The sequence below is a fragment of the Petaurus breviceps genome, unplaced genomic scaffold (assembly GCF_028583685.1).
Source record: "Petaurus breviceps papuanus isolate PSGF00001 unplaced genomic scaffold, PetGlider_PUasm1.0 229, whole genome shotgun sequence".
NCBI lineage: Eukaryota > Metazoa > Chordata > Mammalia > Diprotodontia > Petauridae > Petaurus > Petaurus breviceps.
In genome coordinates, this window is record NW_027185903.1 from 21,522,563 (window position 1) to 21,549,526 (window position 26,964).

The following is a 26,964-nucleotide window of genomic DNA, read 5'->3' on the forward strand; positions in this document are numbered from 1 at the left end:
TCTCTCTCTCTCTCTCTCTCTCTCTCATCTGTCTGTCTATCTGTTTAATTTTGGGTTTGACATTGAATTGTTTCCATTTGGTAGGATTTCCCAGGGCATAAACCCCAAGAGCCCAGGTTCACTTCCTACCATAGTAAAACGCTGAAGTAGGATGTTACTGAAAGATATCTACCACAAAAGGAAATTTCCAGACAAGTGATATAAATATCAGAATCAACCCATGCATAGGAGTGGGTGGGTTTACGCTTTGCTGGATATAGAGTATAGAACATAAGCTCTTTGAGGACTGGGACAATTACATTTATATCTCTGTATCCTCAGATCCTAGCAGTGTCTGACAAATACAGTTACACCCTCCATTTTGCACCTTTCCCCAACACGGTTTCAATATATCGCATGTCAGTGTAAGAAATTAAATGGGAATTCTGTGGAAGTTTGGTGGAAGCCACAGATAACACACAAAAGGTCAGCAGATTATACAGACAAATGCATAAAACATATCAACTCAAATTTTACATTAAGGTTCTGCAAACACCCCATAAAAGAAAAAGAAATCAGATTTCTCTCTTATGAAGGGAGGGCCAAAAACATCTTATGCAGATTTTTCTGAACACAAGGGTACCTTGCTCCTAACCCCCTGGATGTTAAAGGGGTAGCTATAATAGGTATTTATAGATTGTTTGGTAATAGTAACATTTACACACTATTTGCAAAATGTGATAGCATTTTATTTTCATAACAACCCTGGAAAGTAGGTGCTATTATCAATCCCATTTTAAAGATAAGGATACTGAGGGGGAGAGAGGGTAAGTAGTCTGTTCAGTTTTTCACACCTAAGTAAGTTTCAGAGACAGGATTTAAACTCAGTTGTTGGTGACCCGGAGACCATTAAGCCACCTAGGTGACTCACACTGAACAAAGCTTTAGTTTTTGAAACTAAAAACTATTAGTTTTTAGTCTTTTTGAAATTTGGGTTTGAATGCTGAAGAGCTAAACTAATTCCTATCCCACTGAAAATATTTGAGTTTAAAAGATTCTTCCTCATGTATATGAAGACTGATTACTCCCTGGGGCAGAACTTCTGCCAGTGTGGTCTTTACCCTTTGGAGTTCTGGCTACAAATAACATGAGGTGAGGCAGCAGTCCCAGGACCTACTTTTGTTTTCAGAATTAGAGGTTTGTTTGTTTTTTTTTTCATCCTTGGAAGCAGGGACAAGTCAAAGGAAGGAAGGCAGTGCGTCATAGGGCAGCTAAGTTCTTGGGCATAAGAGGGAGCCAGACTAGGAAAGCCAAAGTTTTCACATCAAAGAGACAAAGGGATGTCCATTTCCCTAGTGTTACCCTCGGTGGTTAATTCCAAACAAAGGTCACTATCTTCTATGTTTCTCTTTGTAGCATCTTTCTTTCTTCACCCTGGTCCCTGTCTTCTTAGTCCTTTCTCAGTGGATCCTCTGTTTCACCTTAAAGTCTATAAATTTGACTATTACAATGATTTTATTGCCCCCTAATCTCTTTCCTCAGCCCACTTTTGTTGCATCCTCCTCCCTTCCCTTACCTATTATATATACATAATAATACAACCCCCTGATCAAAGAAGGCTACAAGCAAAAAAGAGGGGGGATGTACAGTTAATTAAAAACACCCAAAACAACCTAGAGTCATGGTAAGAAGAAAAACCAAGATCAGAAAAAAAGGGGTCTTCTATTAAATTGGTTGTTGTGATTAATTTAATGTGCAAGGAAAAAAAACAAAAAGAAAAACATTATAAAGGACTCAACCCCAATCATCTTGTCAATCTAACAGTAAGAACTTACCAAGAGTTAACTTTTTAAAGGTCTAGATTTCAAAGAGTAAGTGATGAAGCTACAGTTAGTTGAGGCCTAAATATTTTACGTAGATAGGACGATGGTCTGCAGGTTCCCTGAATAAAGTCACCTCTGTTGGTATTGGATTCCGGAAGAGAGGAGGCACACTCAGTCAATGGTCAGTCAACATTACGGCTGGCTATTTGTTGAGGGTTCTCAATGATGAATAGGCACTATAACTACATATCTAATCACCTTATATAATGAAACTTGATAGAAGTCTGGTTATGTGGATTGATCTACTTAGGTAAATGTTTGGGGGAAGGCAAAGGGAAATGAAATCAAACAGGCTAGGGAAGGAGACACCTAGAGACCAGGATATACAAAGCTGGTTAGTATTAGCTAGACCTGGGAGCCAGAGTTGGAAAGGATCATTGAACCCATCTCTTCCAACCCCCTCATTTTGTAAATGGAGGAAATTGAGGTTCAGGAAGATGCACTGGCTAATGAAGTAAAGTATAAGATTACTCAGGTATTAGCTACCAGAGGCAGGATTTATACCAGGTCTTCTAATTTCAGAATTTGTGATATTTCCACTGTTCCATGTTAGGGCCAGAGATCTTGAAATCAATGCATACTATATAGTACTTTACAGTGTACAGAATGCTCACATAATGTTGTTGACTCATTGCAATTGTGTCTGACTCTTCATAACCCCATTTGGGATTTTCTTGGCAAAGATATTGAAGTGGTTTGCCATCTCCTTCTCCAGCTTATTTTACAGATGAGGAAACTGAGTCAAAAAAGGTTAAGTGACTTGCCCAGGGTCACACAGATAGTACATATCGGAGGCAGGATTTGAACTTAGGTCCACCATCTAGCTGTCTACTCACATATTAAATTGTTCCATTTAGTAGTCGTAGACACCTTGTGAAGTATGTTCAGCAGGTATTTCTATCCCCATTTTACAGATGAAGTAATTGAGATCCAAATTAATACTCTTAAAATCGTTCAATTTTACCAGTGGATTGAACTTGTGCTTCAAACCTAGGCTTTTGGCTCCGACTTCAGTGTTATTTCCACTACATTAAAAGTAAAGCAGAGCTCTGTCCAGGGGTTATTTATCTTAGTGTAGGAAGTAGCAATTGAAAAGCAGAAGTCAAATATCCATCCTCGACAAAAAATTCTCTAGAGAGGATGTCTAATTAAGTATATTTTTTCCCTTTCTTTTAGAATAGGAAGTAAATGTCAGTGACTTCCAGGCTCTTAACCCTGAATTTTAGTCAAACAATAAGTCTGGGGAGAAGACTTTCTATGTTCCTGGAAACAGAATTTCCAGTGAAATGAACAATTATTAATCTAACTATTGTTCAGTCATTTTTCAGTTGTGTCTGACTCTTTGGTTTTCTTGGCAAAGATACTGGATTGGTTTGCCATTTCCTCCTCCAGCTCATTTTACAGATGAGGAAACTGAGGCAAACTGGGTTAAGTGACTTGCCCAGGGTCACTCAGATAGTAAGTGCCTAAGGCCAGATTTGAACTCAAAAAGAGGAGTCTTCTGACTCCAGGTCTGCCACTCCATCCACTGTGTCACCTAGATACCCTAGTCTAACTATAGAAAAATGTAGATTAAAAACCAGAAAGTTCCAAATATCCCTGGCAGTCCAGATGGCATAAACTCTGTTCTGGAAACCACATTCAAAATCCAGATAAGGAAAAAAGTAATATTTGGAAAAATATAGTACAGTTTATGGTGGATAAAGGGAGATGTTTAAGGACAGAGGAATCTGTTTAGTCATTTCAAAAGGGAGAATGAATACTAAAAGTAGAGCCCTCCTTCTTCCTGTCACTGAAACGTAAGAAAGAACACAAATACCGAAGTCTCATGGAATTTGTTTGGCAGAAACGAAATTCTCTAACTTAAACTAAATTCCAAATAAAATTCTCTAATACCTCCAGTTATAGAATACATATCACACATATCCCATAGGTTTTAAATATCTAACGATCTTACTGGCTGATTTTTCGCATTCTTTTGTAGTGTTTTAAAAGATATACATTTTTTTTCATTTTTCTTTACTAAATTTCATGGGGATGGCATGGAATGATGAAAGGTGAATTTATATGATCATCATAATACCAAAGAGAACAGTAGGCAGCCAGTGCACAGGGCATGGAGTGCTGGGCTTGGAGTCAGGGAAACTTGAGTTCAAATCCAGCCTCAGATATTTATTATCTGTATGACCCCGAGTAATTTGCCTACTCTCTCTGCCTCAGTTTCCTCAACTATACAATGGAGAAAATAACAGCAGCTACCTCACAGGGGTGTTGTGAGGATGAAGTGATATATTTGTAAAGCGCTTGGGACATGGCCTGGCACATAACACGGGCTTAATTAAGCCTCTCTTACCCTGTTTCCAGCAATGGAAGACTTCCATATTCTGATCAATGCAGCCATGAATTCTGATGTGAGAGGACTCATGGGGAGCATGTCTTTGACCTCTCATCACACAAGGGGCACATACAGAATGATGCTTACATTCTCCTGGATGGGCACTAGGTTGATTTGGTTGATACCTAAAAATTAGCACTCTCCCAAAAGAGTTCCTGTGGAAAGACATTGGGTTCCTTATCTCTGGAGTTCATAAAGAGGAAAGCAACTACTTTTGTGGGTGGGGGGGGAATTTCTGTTTAGGGATGAAAAATAAAAATGAGTTGATCTAGACTGCTTCCAGAGTCTCTTCTAATTCCAAAAACTCCTCTATCTAGATAGCTTCTTTGGTTTTTTTTTTTTTGCTTTTTCTGGAGGGAAATTGGGGTTAAGTGACTTGCCCAAAGTCACACGGCTAGTAAGTGCCAAGGTAAGTAACGGGCCTCAGGTCCTCTTGACTCCAGGGCCAGTGCACTGAGCCACCCAGCCACCACAATCTAGATAGTTTCTAAAGTGCCTGTGAGAACTCGAATATATCTTTTCACATAAATTGCTCTTCAAAGAGAACAAAACATTAGATGGAGAGTTCATCTGGTTTCAGACACTTACTAGTGTGTGACCCTAATTGTTTCAGTCAAGTCCAACTCTTCATGAACCCATTTGAGGTTTTCTTGGCAAAGATACTGCAGTGTTTTGCCATTCCCTTCTCCAGCTCATTTTACAAATGAGAACACTGAGGAAAACAGGGTTGAGTGATTTTCTGAGGGTCACACAGTTGGCAAGTGTGTGAGGTCAAATTTGAACTTAGGTCCTCTTGACTATAGGGCTGGCATTCTATTTACTGTGCCAGCTAGAAGCCCCGTGACCGTGGGCAAGTCCTTTAACCTTTGTTTGCTTTATGTTTCTCAACTGAAAAAATGGGGATGATAATAGTGCCTACTTTCCTGGCTTATTGTGAGGATCCAATGAGATAATATTCATAAAAGAGTGCTAAGCAAAGAGCCCAGCACAGAGTGAGCACCATATTCATATTGATTTCCTTCCCTTCCCTCATAGCATTTATACAGTTATTTTTGAGCTGAAGGGCAGCTTCCTATCCCTGTTAGATTTAATCTGATTAGATTTGTCTCATTGTTCCAGTTTGCCAAAAGAATTTTAGGTTCTAATTTCTTCATCCAAAGGATTAGTTCCTTCTTTCAAGTTTGTGTCAAGTTGGATAAGCTCGCCATTTATGTTTTTATCTAAGCCATTGATAAAATTGTTAGGTATGTCAGGGCTAACAAATGCACAATGACTGTAAGACAGTAAGTTATTAGATATTTCTTCCATATTCCAGTCAACTCAATTCAACTCAACAAATAATTGTTAATCAAGGTTCTCTGAAAATCTGCTTCCTTTCCTCACCTATTCAGATCCATCTTTCATTTGTCCCCAGAATGGTCCCTTCTGTCTTTCTATACGTTTTTGCATACCACTGTTCTTTCTGTTTCTTCCATCTTCTCTCTGCCTCTCTTTCTTTCCTTCTTCCTCTCCTTTTTCTCTCCCCTTTCTTCCAACATTTTGTTCTTTTCTTCCTTTTAGAAAGCCTTTATTTATAGGAATGATTTATACAAGTATTTTAGGCATGATCTCTAATAGAACACATATTTATTGGCACACTGTCAACAGAAAGATCCAGAGAAAACAAGATACTATTATGTCTATGTTTGATTATTATAAGAAAGCACTTGATTCCATAGAGTAAAATTAAGCCTTAAAGTATACTGCAACAAGGTGACCCCGATGCATATATTAACATCATAAAAGATTCCTTGAAAGATAAAACGATGAATAGAAGTTGGCTCAGAACTTCTTTGTTCATTAATATCAAACGAAGCATAAAATAGAGAGATATTCTCACAAAATGTGTTTGCCATTGTCATGAAGTCCAGAACAGAGATCCCAAAACAGAGGGATTCTTATACAGTGAAGTCCTTCAGAAACTCCAAAGCATGGATGGCATTGTGCCTTTATCAAGTCCTAGTGCAATGCAGAGCTTGCTAAATAATGTGTGGTCACTCAAAAGAGTTCAGACTAACTGTTTGCAAAGGAAAAGACCTCTTGTCCAGCCTACACTGTGCAGAGGGAAGAAAAAGAGCCCAAAGAGCCGGTCCCTCTTTGCCTATATCTGGGACAGACGCTGCACGCTGACAGCGGGCTGAACCTAGAATTAAACAGGAGGACAAGAGCAGTGTGGATGGCATCGGGGAGACTGTGCGGGACTTTCCAGCAATCAAATATTTCTAAGTGTCAATTAGGATCCAGACATTCTAGTAGGTGCTAGGGATACAGGTCACTCCACTTTGCATCTGCTGCCCTGCCTGCCTTCAACTCCATGGAACAAGATGCCCTTCGAGGATAAGTTCATCACTTCTCAAGTTACAATCCTGATGCTAACTCAAGCCCTGACTGACATCACTTCCCCTCAGATCCGTCTCCTCTTTGACTAGAGGGCTGGAGGGCAGAGCACCAAACTCCTCCAGATGCCTTCCTGCCTAGAGTACAGAAACTGGACTCTCACCTCACCCCTCTTTGCATCTACTGCCCTGACTGGTTTCAGCTCCACAGAACAAGATGCCCTCACCCCCCCACATGGGTCCCTGATGTCCCCTTCCCAATCCCCCCTCTTTTCCTGCCTCCTTTTGTGTGTTGGCTCCTTCTTTAGACTGTAAGCTCCTTGAAGGTAGGGACTGTCTTTCTTTTATAAATTGTATCCCTGGCACTTAGCACAGTGCCTGTCACATAGTAGGTGCTGAACAAATGTTTAATGGATTGGATGAGCAAAGCAGAATTGAAGTAGCTCAAAAGAAATGTGAGATGCACACATTTAAAGAATCCACCCCAAATGCCCTACCTGTGGTAGTACATTCTGAGCTCATATTGACCTGAACAGCCACGGTCCAACATACTACAACTTGGCTCTAACACAGTGATGTCATCTTGGTCCTCGTTGAGAACAAAGCACAACAACCAATCAGTCAACTGATGGACTGGATAAAAAGTACAAAGAATGAAACAATCCATATTTGCAAGGAGCTTATAATTTAAAGACCCCAAGCTTCACCTTACAACAAAAATCCACCTTTTTTTAACACCACTGTTCTTTAGGTCATGTTGTATACTTGTCTTTGAATCATGGAATACAATAGTTTTGGAGAGACCAAAATTGTGGGTGATCCAAAGAGAAAGATGAATGGCGGACCACAGCCTATATTATTATACAGTGATGAATTGTGCACAAGAAGCCATATCGAAGAAATGTGTGAACAGAAAGGAAGGAAACAATAATTTGTTAAACCCCTACTATGAGCCAGGCACTGTGAGAAAAGCTTTACAAATATAATCTCATTTCACCCTTACAACAACCTTGGGAGGCAAACTGAAACAGATGGAGGTTAAGCGACTTGCCCAGGGACACACAGCTAGTAAGTCTCTGAAAAAAAATTTGAACTCAGATCTTCCTAACTCTAGGCATATATCTAATATGTCACCATGCTGCCTCTCAAAAAAGTTGGGGTAACAGATGGAGTCCGCATGCTGTACTGGTACCCACTTAATGTGACAAGATCCAGAGAAAGGTCTCCAAGATATTAAACTGACCACCTGCGGAGGATTTATGGAAACGGACAAGAGTCACAAGGGAGGAAAAGGCACGGATTGGCTGTGACCCACACTGTTGGATGGCTAAGTGCAGGCCTCCACCAGAAGAGCATTCTGCTCCCTTCTCTGACCACCACTCACTACTCCCCATGTGTGGCATGGTTTCTACTGAAATATCCCAGTATTTATAGTTAGAAGGAGTTTTGCATGCACTGAATTACGTAAAATACAACTCTGCAAAGTGGGTATCACTATCATAATATTTATTAGAAAGGTGAAGCTGAGAAAATGTGGCTTGCCCAATAGCTGGGATTTATATAGGGCTTTAAGGTTTGTAAAGCACTATACTTATGTTATCTCAGTTGACTCACAATAACCACAACAGGAAGGTACCATTACTATCCCCACTTTACAGATGAGGAAACTGAGGTCTGAGGGATTAAGAGACTTGTGCCTGGGCTCATAGTAGGTCTAGATTTGAATTCAGGTCTTCCTGACTCGGGATCCAGAAGCCTGCCCACTGCACCACCTAGTTTGCCCAAGGTCATGACTTAGAGATGAACTTGCTACAATCCTGCCTCAGCCACGAGTTGTGTGATTCTGGAAAAGGCTACTTAACCTCTCAGACTCAGTGTTCTCATCTCTAAAATGGGGATGACAACAATATCTACTTCATGTGGTTGTTGTAAGGATTAAATGAGTGAAATATCTTAAGTACTTTGTAAACTCTAAAGTATGATACAAATTTTCATTATTATCATCATTACTATTATTGTTATCATTATTATTATTATAGCAAATGGTTGAATCATGACTTAAGTGAAGACAAAGTGCACCTGAGTTCAGAGTGAAAGAAAAATACTTCCTATCTGCCTCCTGCCCCATGAACATCTTGGGCCTAGGACTCTCTACCGACTCCTGCCTTCGGAGTCAGGAAGGAGCGGTCATTGGAGATCTGCCCTGCAGACATACCCATTCTGCCCCTACTCCCATTCCCATACCCACTGACATTCTTTCCACCTCTTTCTTTTTTTTTCCATTCATAAAATTTTTATTCCACTTACATCAACTTAATACATATGTTCTTAATAATTATGCTTGGATTGTTCATGAAAATTTCATAAGACATTAAACAAAGCTAGCCATCATCTCAAGTTATTTCCTTGTTAACTATTTTTACAGCAAATGCATGTTAGGTAAGTATCAAAAAAATCACAAAAGGAAAAACCTAAAAAAAGTTAAATAGATGGGTTTTTTGTTTTACTGCTGTGCTTGATATACAGTGACTTTATGAATATCAAGCAATTCATTTTTACTGCATCTTTACTTGTACATTTGTTCTTAGGTTGCCTAAACCATTTAAATACAAATAAAATGAGTGTAGCAAAAATAATGAAAGTGAACAGCAGGTAATTTTACAAGTAATGGAATGTGAACCATTTCTGCCCTTCTCCAGAGTAAATTGACTGGGTTAAAACTTTGTCTTAAGGAACATTTTTGCAACTGCAATCATAAAGGTGTACACATTGAGATTGTGTATCCCACAGATACACATGGAATGACACGCAATATCTATGGGACATCTGTTTCTACCTCAGCCACGAGTGCTCCAACCCTAAAGTACCCACAATAACTACACCTGTGGCTGGAACCAATTATCCCTTCATCCCCCCCCCCCCGCCTCTCCCCTCCCCCCGCCATGAAAGACCAATATGTAGGCAGTTTTCTTTGCTTAGACATGGAAGCTGCTTTAACTGGCCTTGTGAAGCCATAATGTACCAAAAGTACTATGCCAAACATGTAAAACATGCATAAAAATTCCATATCCCCATATTGGCCACCTCAGATGAAAACAGATAACTCCCCAAATGTTAACTGGCTCTACTCCCCTGATATTAAACATAAAAACCACATGGGAAATAGAGAAATCCAAATAGAATTAACAGAAACCTGTCATAAATCATAAACAAAACTATTTGTGGGACAGCACGGATGACAAATGGTCTACTGTGCAAATTTTAGAATGAGGTGGACAAAAGTTGGAAGGCCGGTTAATTCTCCCCTCCTCCTGCTTCAGCTTTATCTCCTTGGGTGTCCGATGTCCACAATGTCAAGTTGTCTCTCAGTAATTGCATTATTTGTGTGCTGTCTTTGTATGATTCTTCACTTAATGTATCAAGTTCAGCAATGGCTTCATCAAAAGCTGTCTTTGCAAGGGAGCAGGCTTTCTCTGGAGAGTTCGGGATCTCATAATAGAACACAGAGAAGTTCAAGGCCAGACCCAGTCTTATAGGATGCGTTGGTTGCATCTCCTTCTTTGCTGATTTCAAATGCTTCTTGATATGCTTGTTGTGATTGATCCACTATTCCTTTCTTGTCATCACCAGCAGGAACCTCAGTCAAATAATGGTAGCAGTCTCCCTTCATTTTCAAATAGAAAACTTTGCTTTCTGCTTGTGAAGCATTAGGAATCAAGAACTTTTCCAATAGAGACAGTACATCATTGCAGATATCTCTTAGTTCGATCTCAATTTTCTCTCTGTATTCTGGGGCCATCTGCTGTTTTTTCTCAGCACCTTCCGTCTTTTGCTCAGTACTTGAAACAACCCTCCAAGATGACCTTCGGGCCCCTACGACATTTTTGTAAGCAACAGAGAGAAGATTCCTCTCCTCATTGGAGAATTCAGCTCCTTGCTCAGTTATAGACTTCATGCAGGCTGCCATGTCATCATATCTCTCAGCCTGCTCAGCCAATTTGGCCTTCTGCACCAGCTCATTTTTATCCATGACTGAATGTTCTGTGCCTGGAGTGAGTGGTGGTGGTGGACGGACAGACGGAGGCTTCAGCGGTCTCTGGGCGGCGGCAGTGGCCTCTACCTCTTTCTTAAGGACTGATTGAGTAAATTCAACAATCAGTTCTATGTCACCCTATAGCTTCTCATTCCATCCCTATGACTCCAAGTCTAAGACTGCTGAGTTGAAGCTCCCTTCCCTGACCACGACTCCCTGCTCCCCATCTAGAGCAGTCTTGTCCTTCCAATGGCCCTGTGCTACTATTCTGTATGCTTCAGTTATATTTTCTGGTAAAGGGCCTCTATTATTCGTTATCTGCCATTCATGTTAAACCGGAGCTCTTTGCCCATCCCTGAAATTGTCATTGTTATTTAGTCATTTCAGTCATGCCCAACTCTTCTTCACCTCCAGTTGGGGTTTTCTTGGCAAAGGTACTGGAATGGTTTGTCATTTCCTTCTCCAGCTCATTTTACAGATGAGGAAACTGAGACAAATTGAGAGTGAAGTGACTTGCCCAAGGTCACACAGCTAGTAAGTGTCTGAGGCCTAATTTGAACTCAGTTCTTCCTGACATCAGGCCCAGCGCTCTACCCACTGTGCCATCTAGCTGCCCCCCATCCCTGAAATTACTTTAGATACATCTGCAGTGCCTGGCACATGATTGGCATAAAATAAATGCCTATTGAATGGCTTCTAACTATACATTCAATGCTCCTTCTAATTATATCAATTTAACCAAATGAAATACTGCATATGAAAACAACTTTGTAGTCTCACAGTGGATAGGGAACTGTCTGTGAAGTCAGGAAGACTTCAAGTACAGGTTCTGAAACCTACCAACTTTGTGACCTCGAGGGAAGGACAACCTCTCAGTACACCTAGGGAGCACTCTAGGACCAGAAATTGCAAAACAGTACAGATGAGTACTGGTAGGGAGAATTTCCTTTCACCGAGGAAATCACAAGCTCAAACCAACAAAAAAAATTGTGAAAGTCTTTCAACAAAGGTTCTGTTATTGGAAAAAGAAATTGTAGAAACTCGTGATTTTGGACCAAAGGAGTTAAAACAGAGTGGTCACAGACAATGATTAGACGTAATGCTCGGGGGGGCATGTAATCCACTTAGAAAGTAAGGTTCTTGAAAGTAGGCATTGTTTCATTCTTTGTATTTGTAACCTCAGTGAGATCCTCACATCCAGCAGGTACTTAATAAATGCTTGTTGATTGTTTGATGGGACAAACCAGAATAGGATCTCTGTTGATACATTGAAGGGTAGATTTTAGTAAAACTTTAATTGAGGTTTAAGTAACTAACAACCAAAGATATGCCCTTAGCTCATCACACTACAGCGGACCAATTTGCCATCTGTACGTTCAAACAGAAAACAAAGTCCTTTTGATTATCTGGAATGATCTTACAGAAGTTTCTGGATGGGAGCAGTTGTACCCAATCGCTGCCAAAATTCCCCTAGACTTTATAGCAGAGACAAAGGCTTGTCAGTGAGTCACCTGTGCTGCAAATCTCTAGCCCCCTAAAGAGATGAAGGGGCTGGGCGCAGGAGGTGTTCTCAGCTTTCGCTCTAAGACTTTTCAGATCAAGTATAGGGCTTTCCTTCTCTTCATCTTCATTTCTTCTAATGAGGCAGGGGACTTTGCTCAGTATCGCCCTCTCCTGGCCACCTCTCTCTTTTCTCCTTTGACTTTCTTTTTCTCCAGTTCCCAGAGAAAAGGGGAGACAGGCTTTACCATTTTACCTGTTCTTGCTCCCAGAAATAAACACATGATCCAGTTTTAGGTTAATAATGGTTTTAAGTACAATGAAAATATAGATATTTGAAAATAATATGTAAAAAGTTGCAAAATTATTGCAGAAAACTTAATAAATAATTATGATCTTCCATGTCCGTGTATAAGGGAACAATGCCTTAATCTTTCTAAGTCTCTTCTCTCCCTTGACTCATTTTAGCATCTTCCTCCACCAAGGTTACAGTTCCTTTTCATATTCCACTAGGTTTTAGTTGACCAACTAATTAGTTGGGTAAACTCAATGAGCCTCAGTTTGTACAGGAGAGAAAAGAGGGGCCTTAACTTTTCAGGGCTTTTAGGGATATTCCTCATCTGAGAGTTCCCTCTATCAATGAAATCAGGTCCTATTTCAATCTCCATCTCTTCTCTTTCCCTCGCCCTCTTCCTTCCTCTTCCCAGGTGATTAGGGTAATGTACATAGGCTTAATTAGGATTCATTGGTATCCCAGGGGAAACTTCAGCCTGAAGGTTTCCCTCCAGCCCCTCAAACCTTCCCTTCCTCCTCTCAGGCAGGAAGATCATTTTGGTTCACTGCCCCAAAGCATAAAGTTCTCCCATTGCAGCAGACCTCCTTCTCCATATCTCTCTCATAAGGCTGAACTGAGACCAACGTTTCTGAATTCGTTCCTGTAACATGCTGAAGCAAAGTAGGAATGGATTTTCCAAAAAGAAAGTATCCCTTCCCAGATGGAAGCTCTGAGAGTTCATATCCTGCATGCATCTTCCCTGTTAAAAAAAAAAAAAAAAAAAAAAAAAAAGGAACATTTTCCTGTAGCAGCCTCTTGGGCTAGCCAGAGTGTTTGAAGCAATAGTAGCCAGACATCTCCATCTAGTGGCCATGTTCCAGAACTACAATGTGTAGCAAAGTGCTACACCCAATAGCTTAAACACTGAAACTTTGTAGATGCTTAACTAAAATAAACACACTAGTTCCTCAGTGGAATGACAAAAATCAAGAATTAGTAATCCTTTCCTCTTCAATGCATACACATACCTATGTGTGTGCCCTCAAACTAAGGACAATACAAAGCATATAGATGGTACTTAAAATGAATGTTTATTGACTAACACACTCCAACTATCAAATATTTTGACAATACAGTCACATAGCCTGTATTGAGGGAGCACTCCAACCCAGGACCTCCTGATCTCAAGACCACTGCTCCATGAACTCCAAAAGTCTTTATTAAAGTAGATGAAATCTAACAATAACAGAAGATAAGTTATTATTTGTCTTTAAAGACTTTAGAGAAGTTAAAAATCATCTCATAAAAAATCAAAACAGCATGAGGCGGCCAGGTGGCTCAGCGAGTAAGAGCACCGGCTCCAGTGTCCGGATGACCTGGGGATCGAATCCAGGCTCAGACACTTAGCACCCACCCAGAAATACCTGGCTGTGTAACCTTGAGCAAGTTACTTAACCCCAATTGCTTTAAAAAAAATCAAAAAAGCAGCTTTCTTTCTTTCACTATGCCTTACACTACACTCTGGGATAGTGGGTGGGCAGTAATGAATGGCAGCTGCTAGTAATCTGGTGGAGAAGTCCAGTGCTTCGGAAATTACAGGGTCATCTATTTTGTGTTTTGTAAGACCCTGAATGAGCACCACTTAAAAAAAAATTCAAGGATTAATTTCCCCTTCTCTAATATGATCCAGAAATACAAGCCTTCAACACAAAGCAATCATTTACAAAATGCCAGTCAGAAGGGAACTTCGAGATTACCTTGACTGCATTTTTGCTTTGATTTTTAACATTCTTTCAACTATACTTTTCCTCCCCAGATTTCTTGCTTTTTATACTGTTACTCAAGAAGGATAAACAAGTAAGGGACTTCATCTTCAACTATTTGAGGTGGGGAACAGTACTAAGTTAAGGAGTTCAGAGGTGAGGGGCCCCAAAGAAGCAAAGACTCATACAAGGTCAAGAGGATTGTGTGTGTGTGTGTGTGTGTGTGTGTGAGAGAGAGAGAGAGAGAGAGAGAGAGAGAGAGAGAGAGAGAAGAGAAAGGAGGGAGAGGAGAGAAAAAAGGAGGGAGGAGAGAGAAAAAAAGGAGAGGAGAGGAGAGAGGAGGCGAGGGTTAGGACTCAGGGAACTGTCCAAAAACTGATATCCAAACAGTTTTCCCAGAATCTGAGTGAGCTCATCTAAAAGGCATGCTTCTCAATTTCATTCAGTTTCTGAATCACAGCACAGTTCCTACTCTTTTAAGCCCTTGCATGTGAGCCTAGTCCTGTATCCTAGATCTTCTGGTCCAGCTTCAGCTGTTAACACATATATCTCTTCTCTGTTACTAGGACCTCCTTTATTGGAAATAACTAAGCTTATGGAGCTAGGGACACCTCTCAAGAAGGAGGAACACTTTCAGTATTTTTCCCCAGAGGAAGAATCGATAAATAGAAGTATGTACAGAATCATTTTTATATATGCCTATTTGTATCTAATGATAGCCATCTCCAGAGTGTGGGGTGGAGGCGGCAGGTGAAGGGAAGAAAAAAAAGGGAAAAAAGAAATTTACATAACTATTACATATTTAAAAGGTATAGCAAGTTGTACATAGTAGATTTGCAGTTTCATGTGTAATCTTTTTTATTACACCATGTTGTGAAGTTGCTTTTTTATTCTATAAATTAAAATAAATATTTTATATTTTAAAACAAAAAAGGAAGTAGGAACACTTTCATTTTTTTTCAAAGTGTTTTCATATTCAGTATAAGGAATTATCCATTTAGTATTTCAATAGAGCAATGCTGTCATTGATGAGGATCCTCCTTCAACCAATGCAGGTGACAATCTTCCATGAATGAGTGTGTGGTTTTAATGAGACATACTAGCTGTGTGAACTGGACAAGTCACTTAAACTCTCAGTGTTGAGACAATTCTCTAAGACTATCAGATGCTGAAAAGGGAAGGGGAATTTCTTTATATGGACATTCCCTTAACCAATAAAAGCTCATATTTAAATTTAAGTCCCTATCTATTTAATGAACTGTTATGGCTAAAGAGATGGATCAGATGGGGACTAATATCCAGGTGATGAAGCTCTTTAAACTTAGCCAAGCTGGTCCTGTATTCAACATCTTTCTATTGGATAGCACCAATCAGTACCCATATTGCATCTCAATAACCAGGGTCACTTCGGTAGCACGATAAAGAAAAAAAAAAAAGAATTGTAGGTTTCTCACCAAGTTCAGTACAAAACATAAGCAAGGGGGGATGTTTATGCATATTGAAATGGCAGCAAGCAAATCAGATCAGCTAATATCTCTCTTCTAGGCACTGTTTCAATTTTGTCATTGCATCCTTGGTGCATAGCAGAATGCCTGGCTCACAGTAGATGCTTTATGAGTGTTTGTTGTATTGAAGCGAATTAGATTTGCTAAGTTAGGCTTTAGAGACCAACTGTTCTCATTTGGGCTTTGCCAAGGCACTCAAACCTATCTGGAAATAGAGTTGTTTTTAATTATACACCAACGGATTATGTTAAGGAAAAAAGAAAAAAATAATACTTATCTAATGGACTGAATTAAACTAGTTTTCAACTAAATTCATGAACACTTTTCCTCCCCTATTCCATTTATGCATTTAGTCATTCAGCAAGAGAAAAGGTGATGACGCTACAAAACTAGGTCTCCAAAACAGGGAATGTGTGTCCAGGGGCATTGTTGTATAATGGGAAAATGTCACTGGAAACCAGAGGTCTGTTTCTAGATGAATCATTTAATCCAAAGAACATAGCTTTAGTCATTAATTAAATGACCAAACTCTTTCCTGCCTATTTCTGATGGATCAGCTAAATTGAGAGAGGAAATGCAGAACTCAGCAGAACTCATGTTTGATCCCTTGCTTAGAGTGAGTTACTGTAAGCCACAGTGTGAGCAGAATGTTTTACTGAACATAGAAACGATAGTTCATTGTACCTGGGGAAAAAAAGGAATAAAGCAAAATGCAAAAAGAAAGTCTGACAGAAGTTATGGAGAAACAGGAGCCACAGCTGAAGCAGCATTATTGACTAATAACTTCCTGCCAATAGGGCTCAGGTCATTTTAACTTTTATCTTCAGAGGAAGGAAATCCCTTTATCAATACAGTACCCTGGCCCACCTCCCTGCATTATTACTTTAAAGATGGGGAGACCCTCCAAAAAAAAAAGCAAAAAAAAATAACAGGTGGGGAGACTGAAGAGCATAGTGGCAGTCTTAAAACTTTGCAGTTTGTAGGTTTGTACTTTGTAGTTTTTTAAGAATTTTGATATATACATTATTTCTTTTGAGACTCATTGAGGAAGCTAGGTGGCACAGTGTCAACTTGAAAGACAGACAGATAGGTAGATAGATAAACAGACAGGTAGGCAGACAGGCAGACAGGCAGACAGGCAGGCAGACAGGCAGATAGGAAGATAGGCAGACAGATAGGATGCTGAGCTTTGCTGTGCCTGAAGTCAGAAAAACTCATCTTCCTGAGTTCAAACCTGACCTTAGATACTTAATAGCTGTGTGACCCTGGGCAAGTAATTTAACCTTGTTTGCCTCAATTTCTTCATCGGAAAAAATGAGCCAGAGTACAAAATGGTAAACCACTCCAGTATCTTTGCCAACAAAACTCCAAATGAGGTCATGGGGAGTAGGATACAACTGAAAAAATGACTGAACAACAACAATTGAGGCAGGATGACACAAACGAAGGTAGTCTGGATCCACATCCAGATCCTATGATCAAAGGACCTTGGTTTGAATTCCCAGTTCAGTCCTCTATCTGATCATCTGTGAGGCTGTGCACAAGTGACTTCATCCCTCTAGATCTCAATTTCCTCATTTAAAGGATGCAGAGGTTAACTGGATGATCGCTAAAGTCAATTTCCAAAACAAGCTCATTATTTCTGCTTACCCAACCCTCTCCTCTTCCTAATACTGTTGACATCATTGCCATCCTCCCAGTCACCCCAAATGGGGTCATGAAGAGTCAGATGTGACCGAAAAACGGAACAACAAAAGAAAAAAAAAATAGAACAGCAGTCTAGGCTGCAATCCATAAATGAATCGCTGTGCTTTGGTAGAGGAATGCCTACACCAGAAATTCCCTAGAATGATTAACTAACTCATAGATCCAAGTCAAAATAAACAAATATAACTTACATCTGAGTTTCTGATCATAGAGATTTTCTTGGAGAAATGTAGAATTCTATGTATATTCTGAGACTATCCTGAGATGTCATCACCCAGTAATAATTATATGATCAACATTTATTGGATAAAAGATACTATGTTCTATGTAGGCCTATGCTCACTTAAAAAAATCCTATTAGTTTCAAGAATAGCATGGATCTCCTGGGTACTGTAAAAGTTATTACTTCTTCAACACTGACAAGTGTACTTTTACTGGGTGACAGTCAGGGGATGAGCTCCTTGACCCAGGATTTTGGGCTATAAAGTAGAAAGGCAGTTAAGAAATAAATACTACCACTGAGTGACCATTGAGGAAATGGTAGTAGATTTAGTGCAGTGTACTTGGTCTATGCAGAAGGTCATTTTGTGCTAGACTTGAAATGCACCTGAATGGACCATTTTTCCTCCTCCCCCTCCTTTTTTCCCCTTTTAACCACCCAGTATTTTTAATGTTGAAGACAGCTAAGTGTTGCAGTGGATCTCTAGAGCAGTGGGTCTGGAGTCAGGAGAAGAATTCATCTTCCTGAATTCAAATCTGACCTCAGATACTTATTAACTGTGTGATCCTGGGCAAGTCACTTAACCCATTTGTAAAATGAGCTGGAGAAGGAAATGGAAAACTTTTTCAGTATCTTTGCAAAGAAAACCCCAAATAGTGTCATCGAGACTCAGAAAAAAAACTGAACAATTAACAAAAAATAAATATTTTAATTTTTAAGCCTAGTCTCTGATAGGGGTTGAGAAGTTAGGGAGAGAGATGATGACTTCTCCATCAGCCCATTGATTGCAGAATTCTAAATACGCCATAGGCCTTAGCACTCCAGCATTGCAGCAGCAGATAATTTCCCAGTAAATAGACTCAGTTATCTCTAGCGTTAGTGTGAGGAAAAAAAATATTGGGAATTCCAGATACCTCTTCCTCTAGAGTTTCCTGTAGCATCCCATGAATTCAAGGCATTCTCATGCTATCCCTTGACTTTCCAAGGTTCATGACTGTGTTCTCTAGTAGAGCAGTTCCCTAGAATGTTGATAGCTCCCACACTCTAAAAAGTTGATTCACAGTCCAAGGATTTGGTTTTGAATTTTGTTTTTGCTACTTATTGTCTGTGTGATTATAGCGGCAAGCACCCCCAGCATCCCCAGGGTGGCTGCCAACATAGGTTCTTAGATCTGCTTTTCTAAAGGAAAGCAACTCAAAATGAGTTAACAATCTTGCTTTAATTAATCAAACATATCATTTACCTAGTTCAGGGGGAAAAGTCAGCACCCTGAACTTCAGAATATACAGACAAGTTACAAGCAGAAATTACAAGACAGAGAAACATTTCAAGCAGACAGGCCTCCAACTATCCAACCATTACTTCCATACCTAGTCAGTTACCAGAGAGGGAAGCATCAACATCTGGGATTCCCCCAAAGCTGGGGGGAGGGCTCTCAACGGCTGCCCAGAGTCTCATTTGGTCAAATTATACAACATTTCTCAAAGTGAGCCCCAAAACAAAGTCTCATATTAGGGTTTATATAGCCTTCTCCAGGGTCAGAGAATGTAACAATTCTCTTGACCCACTGCCCAATCACAAACTATCTCCTGAAAAACAAGTCTCCCACCACAGGCTCCAGGTGCACATAAGTCTATTAAATGGCATAGGGGCAGGGAAGATCTTAAAATTTTACATTCCTATAACAGTGATGTTGGCAAAGTCACTTCTCATCTTACCTATAAAATTAGGGCACTGGATTCCATGATCTCTATTGTCCCTTTCAGCTCTAAAGGTATGATCCTATACGTTCCTTTTAAGAAACTGATTTCAGATAGGGCAGCTAGGTGGTGCAGTGAATAGAGCAACAGCCCTGGAGTCAGGAGGACCCAAGTTCAAATGCAACTTCAGACACTTAACTCTTACTAGCCATGTGACCTTGGGCAAGTCACTCAACCCCAAATGCCCTGCCTTCCCCCCTCTTAAAAAAAAAGTCAAAAAAAGGAAACTGGTCCCAGATAAGCTCCCTCTGCAAATGAGGAAAACAATGTTGCCCTATGCCCTCTCTCACTTATTTGGGACACTCTTCCTGATCTTCTGGGACTGAAGATTCCCCCATTTGATAGGAGCCTCTCTAGTAAGAGAAATATTCCTCTGTATTCCCAGGTTCTTACCCTGGGTTCATGGAATAGTTTTTGTTTCTACTTTGTTAAATAACAATATTTCTGTAACTGTATTTTAATTAAATCAGTTCCCTTTGTAATCCTATGCATTTCATTTTATGCATTTAAAAATTTGATTCTGAAAAGAGGTTCCCAGACCTCAGCGTACTGCCAAAGGACCCATGACATACAGAAAAGGTTGAAAACCTCTGGTTTAGTATGTTCTTATTTCTGAATCTTCAAGTCAGTCAATCAGTCAACATTTATTGAGATTCTACTCCATTTAAGCCCTGGAGATAAAAAGAGAGTCCAAGGGACAATTCTAGCCCCTTAGGATCTCATAATCTAATTTCTCCTATCCCAACTGATTGTCAATTTGAACCTTTTGACCTGGTTCTGGTGCTTCAAACATCTCTATTCTGGATGCCCTGTTAGCTTAACATTTCCTAGAACGGGATCTAGCTATGACTATGGATTGGTGCTGACTACAGCTTCCATTTTATTTTTATTCTGGGTTCTGCAATTATAGCTCCTTCCCCACCATTCTGAGAGTCTCTGTTCTAACAGAGACAAACCCCGCTTTTTCCTAGGCTGGCTGCTACAGTTAGTCATTGGCCTCCTTGTTTTCTAGTGACACAGTTAGCCTTTCCTGGGGCTCTCTTCCCATCACAGCCAACTTGTCCTACATTTCCAGCCCTGAGGGCTCCATGATAGGCTTGCCTAATCTAATAAACTAGCTGAACTGAGAAGTTAATGGAGGCTAATGACTTCTTGATTCATTCAAATAACATATTGTGAATTTTAACAGGGATCTTTATTGTCTTTAACTGAAAATGACTAATGCAGGAATTTCAGGCAAGACTTGGGATCCAAAAAGATTGGGTATTCTTAAGAATGACATTCTGACAAGACCACTGAAAGCTAAGGGGACAGTGTTCTGTTGCTATTTAGATCATGTCAATTCTTAAACCTGGGCCATAACCATCCCATCATTTTTTCTGCACCGACTGCCATGCTGTAGACAGCATGATATAGTGGTTAGTACAGCAAACTTGGAATCAGAAAGATTTGGGTTTAAATCCTGCCTCATTCACTAACTAGCTACTCTTGGCCTCTCTGTTCCTGCCTGTAAAATGAAGGGACTGTGCCATAGTTTCCTCATTTATAAAATACTAGGGTTAAATTTGATGGCTTCTAAAATCCCTTCTAGATCCAGTATATGATCCTATAAATCATTCAGCCATGGTAACTGGGCTTACCATGAAATCATCTGGTCTAATCTCAACCAGGCCCTTTCTATGCCTGCTAATCCTTTCATTTCTCCTTGACTGACTCTCACATTCTCTACAATGGTTGCTCCAAACATTTTCTTTTCTCTTAAGCAGGTCCTGCTGTCCTCACTCTGCCTTGTGCCTTTCTATACTTGATTTTCCCTTTTTTTCTGAGAAAATCAAGGCTATCATACCTCAGAACCCATCTGCATCTTTACCTGTTCTCCTCTCCTTTGCTTTAGGCTCTCAGAAAGCAGTAAACCCTGTTAAATCTTGTCAGGATTTGTCAATACCAACATATCAACCTTTGCATTGGAGCCCATCCCCTCCCAGAGCTGGCCCTATGATACGTTATTCCTCTATCATCACAAGTCTCTCCTTTTGTATTGGCTCCTTTCCTGACACCTGCAGTGAGGTTTCCCAAATGCTCTAAAAAAAAAGCCTTCACGTGTCCCTAGAATGTTATCCAATTGTCACCCTATCCTTATCCTCCTCTCCACTGTCAAATTCCCAGAGCATGGGTCCTTAAACTCTCTTGTGTCATGGGCCCCTTTTACAATCTAATGAAGCCTATGGATCCCTTTTCAAAAGAATCTTTTTAAAATTTATAATTGAAAGAAATGTTAAATTTCCACTTGAAGGTGGTGAAAATAAGTATTTTTTTCCCATTCAGGCCCACAGACCCTTGTAAAATTATCTGTGGACTTTAAGTCAGGTTAAGAACACCTATACTTGAAGATTTTCTACTTTTCTGTATTGACTTTATTTCCTACTTCTCAACCCCTTATATCTATCCTTCTGGCCAGAGCCATAATGGGGAATTTTGGTTCACAGGACAAACGTGGTTGGTTCAGGGCTCTATGGGGATGAGGAGAGAGGCAGGAGGCAGGGGACTCTGGGTATCTTGCAGGATGCAGACTCTCAGGTTGGGAAACATGGAAATACTTTCCCCTAGTATGGTATTGTATTGGTAATGATACTTACAGCTGCTATGGAGGTGTAAGACCAATAACACCATTACACAGGAAGGCTATTTTTTGTTTTGTTTTGCTTTTTGGAGGGGGGAAGGTAGGGTAGTTGGGGTTAAGTGACTTGCCCAAGGTCACATGGCTAGTTTGTGTGTGTTAAGTGTCTGAAGCTGGATTTGAACCCAGGTCCTCCTGACTTCAGCCCTGGTGCTCTATTCACTGCACCACCTAGCTTCCTCACACAGGAGGGTTATTAACACATGTTCTTGATCTGCTTTTCTAAAGGAAAGACAGCTTTAAAGGGGCTCATAGTCTTACTTTAATTAAACAATGAGAAAGATACATAAATGGAGATAAGTGAGTATCCAAGTGAGAATCCAATAGACAGGGTTCCAACTGTCTAAACAGTAATAGAACAATTTACCTCACTAGACCAGGGAGCACCGACACCTGGGTTCATAAAGTCAGGGGGGCTCCTTAACAACAGCTACCCAGAGTCTCATCTGGCCAAATCACAAAGAAATGTTCATCCCATGAGTGAGACCCAAAGTAAAACACCAACCTCTCAGTATGGATGGTTTTCAACTTATAGGCTCAGAGTCAGAAGGCACACAACCCATGTGACTCAGGGCCTAATTGGCTCAGTACCAGAAGTGAAAGTCTTTCTGCAAGATGTGTCATAGCTGTGAACTTTGTGAGCTCAAAGCGTCCATGATTGAAATACCTGTCTACCTTTAGACCTGGGAACACGACCCCTGTTCCAAGGAAAAAAGGGAATGCATGTGGTCACATAGGCCTATTAATGAATGACGAAGATCTTCTATTCCATTACCCATTCAGGTATAGTGATTCGGCAATGGTTATGGGGGAAGTCTGGCCTAGGAGAAGGGCATGAAGGTGATAGGACTGTCAGTGGTCAGATCATTGACATCTCTGGGGAAGCCCTGTCTCCTTTGAGCACTTGTCTGGGTCTCTTGATTTTCTAATAGCAATGCAAAAATATGCTCTTATAAATGTCCAATAGATGTGCAGGCTCCCATGCTGTCCTGGGCAGAGGAACGGCATCCCCAAATGCCAACACCTTGCTATCCCATGGAATTTACAACTTTGATTCAGATTCTATTGCTCTACTGAAGCTCCTCTCTCTAAGCATACCAATAATCCTGTTACTGCCTCCTCCAGTAACATTTTTTTTACTATCCCCACCCACCTTGCCAGTAAGGTGGCGGCAGAACCATGCATTGGATAGAGCACTGGACATGAAGTCAGGAAGATCTGAGTTAAAATCTAGCCTTTGATACTTAATATATATGACCCTGAACAAGTCATTTAACCTCTTCTTGTCTCAGTTTCTTCTACTGTAAAATGAGGAAAATAATATCACTTACATCCCAGTATTGTTGTGAGGATCAAGTCAGATAATATTTACAAAATGCTTAGCAAAGTTGTTGGCACATTGTTCTCTTTCCCTCCCTTGCCCTGGTCTTTGCTATTTTTTATATGACTGACCATTGCTTTCTCCTAGATGCTCTTTCCTCCAAAGCCTTTTGTGATACTTACCCTGCCTTGCTTTCCTCTCTGACCATCCCTTTTCAGTCTCTTTTGTTGCTTTGTCATGTACTCTCCCTTCACACTCCAAGGGTGGTCCTTCCTCAAGTTTCTCTCCTGATGACTTTTCTCTTTCTCCCTTGATCCCATCAGCTCCCATGAGTTCCAGTGTCATTGTGACTCCCAGATTTATCTGTCTAGCCCTCATCTCTCTGGTGAACTGTGGTAAACACATTGCCAACTTCCTGCTGGACAGCTCTGTCAAGATGTTCCCTCAATATTTCAAGCTCAGTGCCTCTAAAATGGAGATCGTTCACTTTCCCTCTAACTTGTTCCTCTTCTAGATTTCTCTATTTCAGTAATGACCACTATTGTAAGCTAATGACAGTCATCCTTAGTCATCCTTAACTTTTACTTCCACATCATTCCTCAAATTGATTTCCTTGTCTCTACTCAAAAGGCTACCCCATCAGTTTGGACTGTCATCACCTATCATCTGCACTATTGTACTGACCTTCTGGGGCAGCTAGGTGGTTCAGGGAGTCAGGAAGACTCCTCTTCTTCTTTTTTTGCTTTTTGGAGGGCAATTGGGGTTGAGTGACTTGCCCAAGGTCACATGGCTATTTTTGTGTTAAGTGTCTGAGGCTGGATTTGAACTCAGGTCCTCCTGACTCCAGGGCCAGTGCTCTATTCACTGCCCCATCCAGCCATACAAGACTCATCTTCTTGAGTTCAAATTGTTCCTCAGACACTTACTGTCCACGTGATCCTGGGCAAACACTTAAACCTATTTGCCTCAGTTTCCTTAACTGCAAAATGACCTAGAGAAGACAATGGCAAACCACTCTAATGTCTCTGCCAAGAAAAACCCAAATGAGGTCACAAAGACTTGGACACAACTGAAATATGAATAACAATAAAAACATTACCTTTCTAAGTGGTCTTTGTGTTTTCATCCCTCCCCTCTCCAATTCATCTTCCACACAGCTGACAAAATAATCTTTTTACTTTCCATTTGACTCTTCTGCTTCTAAACCCTCATTGGTTGCCTATCATCTCTAAAAGCAAATATATAAACTCCTCAGCTTGACATTAAAGTCCTTAGCTCTAACCTACTTTGCTGAGATTTATTTCACTCCTTTCACACCACTGGACTGCTAACTATTCCCTAAAGCCACCCCCCATCTCTGGCTTCCATTCAATCCTTATCTTTGTCAGAGAGTCTTTCCCTTTTTTAAAGCTCATCTCAGGGGCTACTTTGTCTGTGACACTTTCCTTGATCCCCCTGCTCTCCCCACCAAGCTGGTGATGCTCTCTTCCTTCTCACATTACCTTGTATTATACTTAGACTGTTATTATTCATAGGAATTTTATGTCTTCCCTCAATAGAATATAAACTTCTTGAGAGCAGGGACTATTTAATTTTTTTTTCTTCCTAACTCTTAGAGTATAATCTAGCCCTTGGCTCAAAGTATCCCCACTTTAATGTATTTGTTAAATTGAACCAAATTCCATTGTATCCTAGGATCCTGAGCTACCTTGCAGATATGATTGCTGAGCCATTATAGTGGGACTTTTGATAACTGTAGAGAATTGGAAGGATACTAGAGTATCAGAGACTGGAAATTTTCAAGTAAAGGAAGAAGTTGGGTTCACTAAACTATAAGGTGGTGAGAATTGAACTTAATTCCTATTAAAAAAAAATGGGGGGCAGCTAGGTGGCACAGTGAATAGAGCACCAGCCCTGGAGTCAGGAGGACCTGATTAAATCCGGCCTCAGGCACTTAACACAAAAACTAGCCATGTGACCTTGGGCAAGTCACTTAACCCCAATTGCCCTACCTTCCTCTCTCAAAAAAAAAAAAGCAAAAAAAATTTTTTTTAATGTATCATTAAAGGAATCATTGGTGAGCACTTAGAAAGGAGAGAGGGATTACTAATAGCTAATATGGACACAATGAGAATGGATTGTGCTTGAATTAATTGTTACCCAGGTAACCCATGGGTCTCTCAGAGGGGGTGAGAAGAGATACAGGGGGGAATTTAGTTTATCTATTATATCTCTCTGTCTATATTCAAAAAGAATAGATCATTGCAGAGCACTCCCATTTCCCCTTCTTCCCCCTCAAGGCCATAAGACTGATATATGGTAAACGTCACAGCATAATTTCCATGGCTGCAATGGAAGTTGGTGAAAATCGTAGCAGAAGCCAAGCTGTCTAGCTTAAGGGAACTCAGGAGAAATTGGAAGGTAGGATCATGGACAAAGTTAAAAAGTTGCATGCCCCAGGAGAATTGGGAGTGAAATTTTTCCAGCTGAGTTGATTTCTCTGTTCCTCTCTATGTAATGAACCTCTAATCCCTAGGCCTTGGTTTTCTCTTCTGTAAAATGGGGCAGGGGTGGGGGTGGGGGGAGATGGCACGGCCTTTGCAGTCCCTTCCCGCTCCAGCTCTCAGATCCTATAGCAAAAATGTGTTTCCCTATAACTAACTAGGCTTAATTAACCACTTGGTTATGACCTAGTCTCTTTTATGGACACCACACCATATTGGGCCTATTCAATTCCATAATTAGAAACTTTGACTAGCAACATATTTTATCTCAAACATGAGGAAGCAAAGGTCATAGGACTGGCATTAATATTTTACATTTGATACTTATTCTCTGTATGTCCTTGGGCCTCAGTCTCCTTATCTGTAGGATGATGATGTGGTTGGATTACATGACTCTTCCAGCTCTACATGTATGCCCACTATTACATCGTCTTTGACCTTTGTTCACTCGGCCTCTATCCTCATCCTACAACAACTCCACTAAACTCTTAACCTTGCTTCTCCGCTCTACAGACAGATTTGGCCTAGAACCATGGAACCTGTAGAGCTGGTTCATTTCATTTTTCATTGCTGATACCACCCTTTGATGGGAATAGTATAACTCAGGTTTATGGTGAAGACATAGTCTCCCTAGATTTTATCAGGATATTTGACAAAATCTCCCATGATGTGCTTGGGAATACGGGAACTAGATGGTATAATTTTTGGAAATTAATTTCCATTAAACTATTGAACCCAAAGTGTGATGAGTAATAGATAAAACTGGAAAGAGGTGTCAGGCAGAGTGCCCTGGGAAACCTGTTCTCTTCTGTTTAACACATCAACAATGCCTTGGATGATAGCACAGATGAAATGTTCATCAAGTTTTCAGATGAAGAAAACTAGGAGGTATAGATAATATGTTGGATAATGATCATAATCTAAAAAAAAAACAACCCAAAGAAAGAAAGAAAAAAGGCTAAGAAGGAAGGAAGGAAGGAGAAAGGAAGGAAGGAAGGAAGGGAGGAAGGAAGGGAGGAACGAAGGAAGAAAGGAAGGGAGGGAGGGAGGGAGGGAGGGAGGGAGGGA

At 40.4% G+C, this 26,964-nt stretch overlaps 1 protein-coding gene and 1 pseudogene across 6 annotated transcripts in view; both read right to left on the reverse strand.

Moving 5' to 3' along the window:
• The window catches only part of PDE4D (phosphodiesterase 4D), a 1,918,796-nt gene that overhangs the window by 972,852 nt on the left and 918,980 nt on the right, over positions 1 to 26,964 (reverse strand). The window lies entirely within an intron of this gene.
• LOC138167453 (14-3-3 protein zeta/delta pseudogene) lies at positions 9,912 to 10,747 on the reverse strand (annotated as a pseudogene).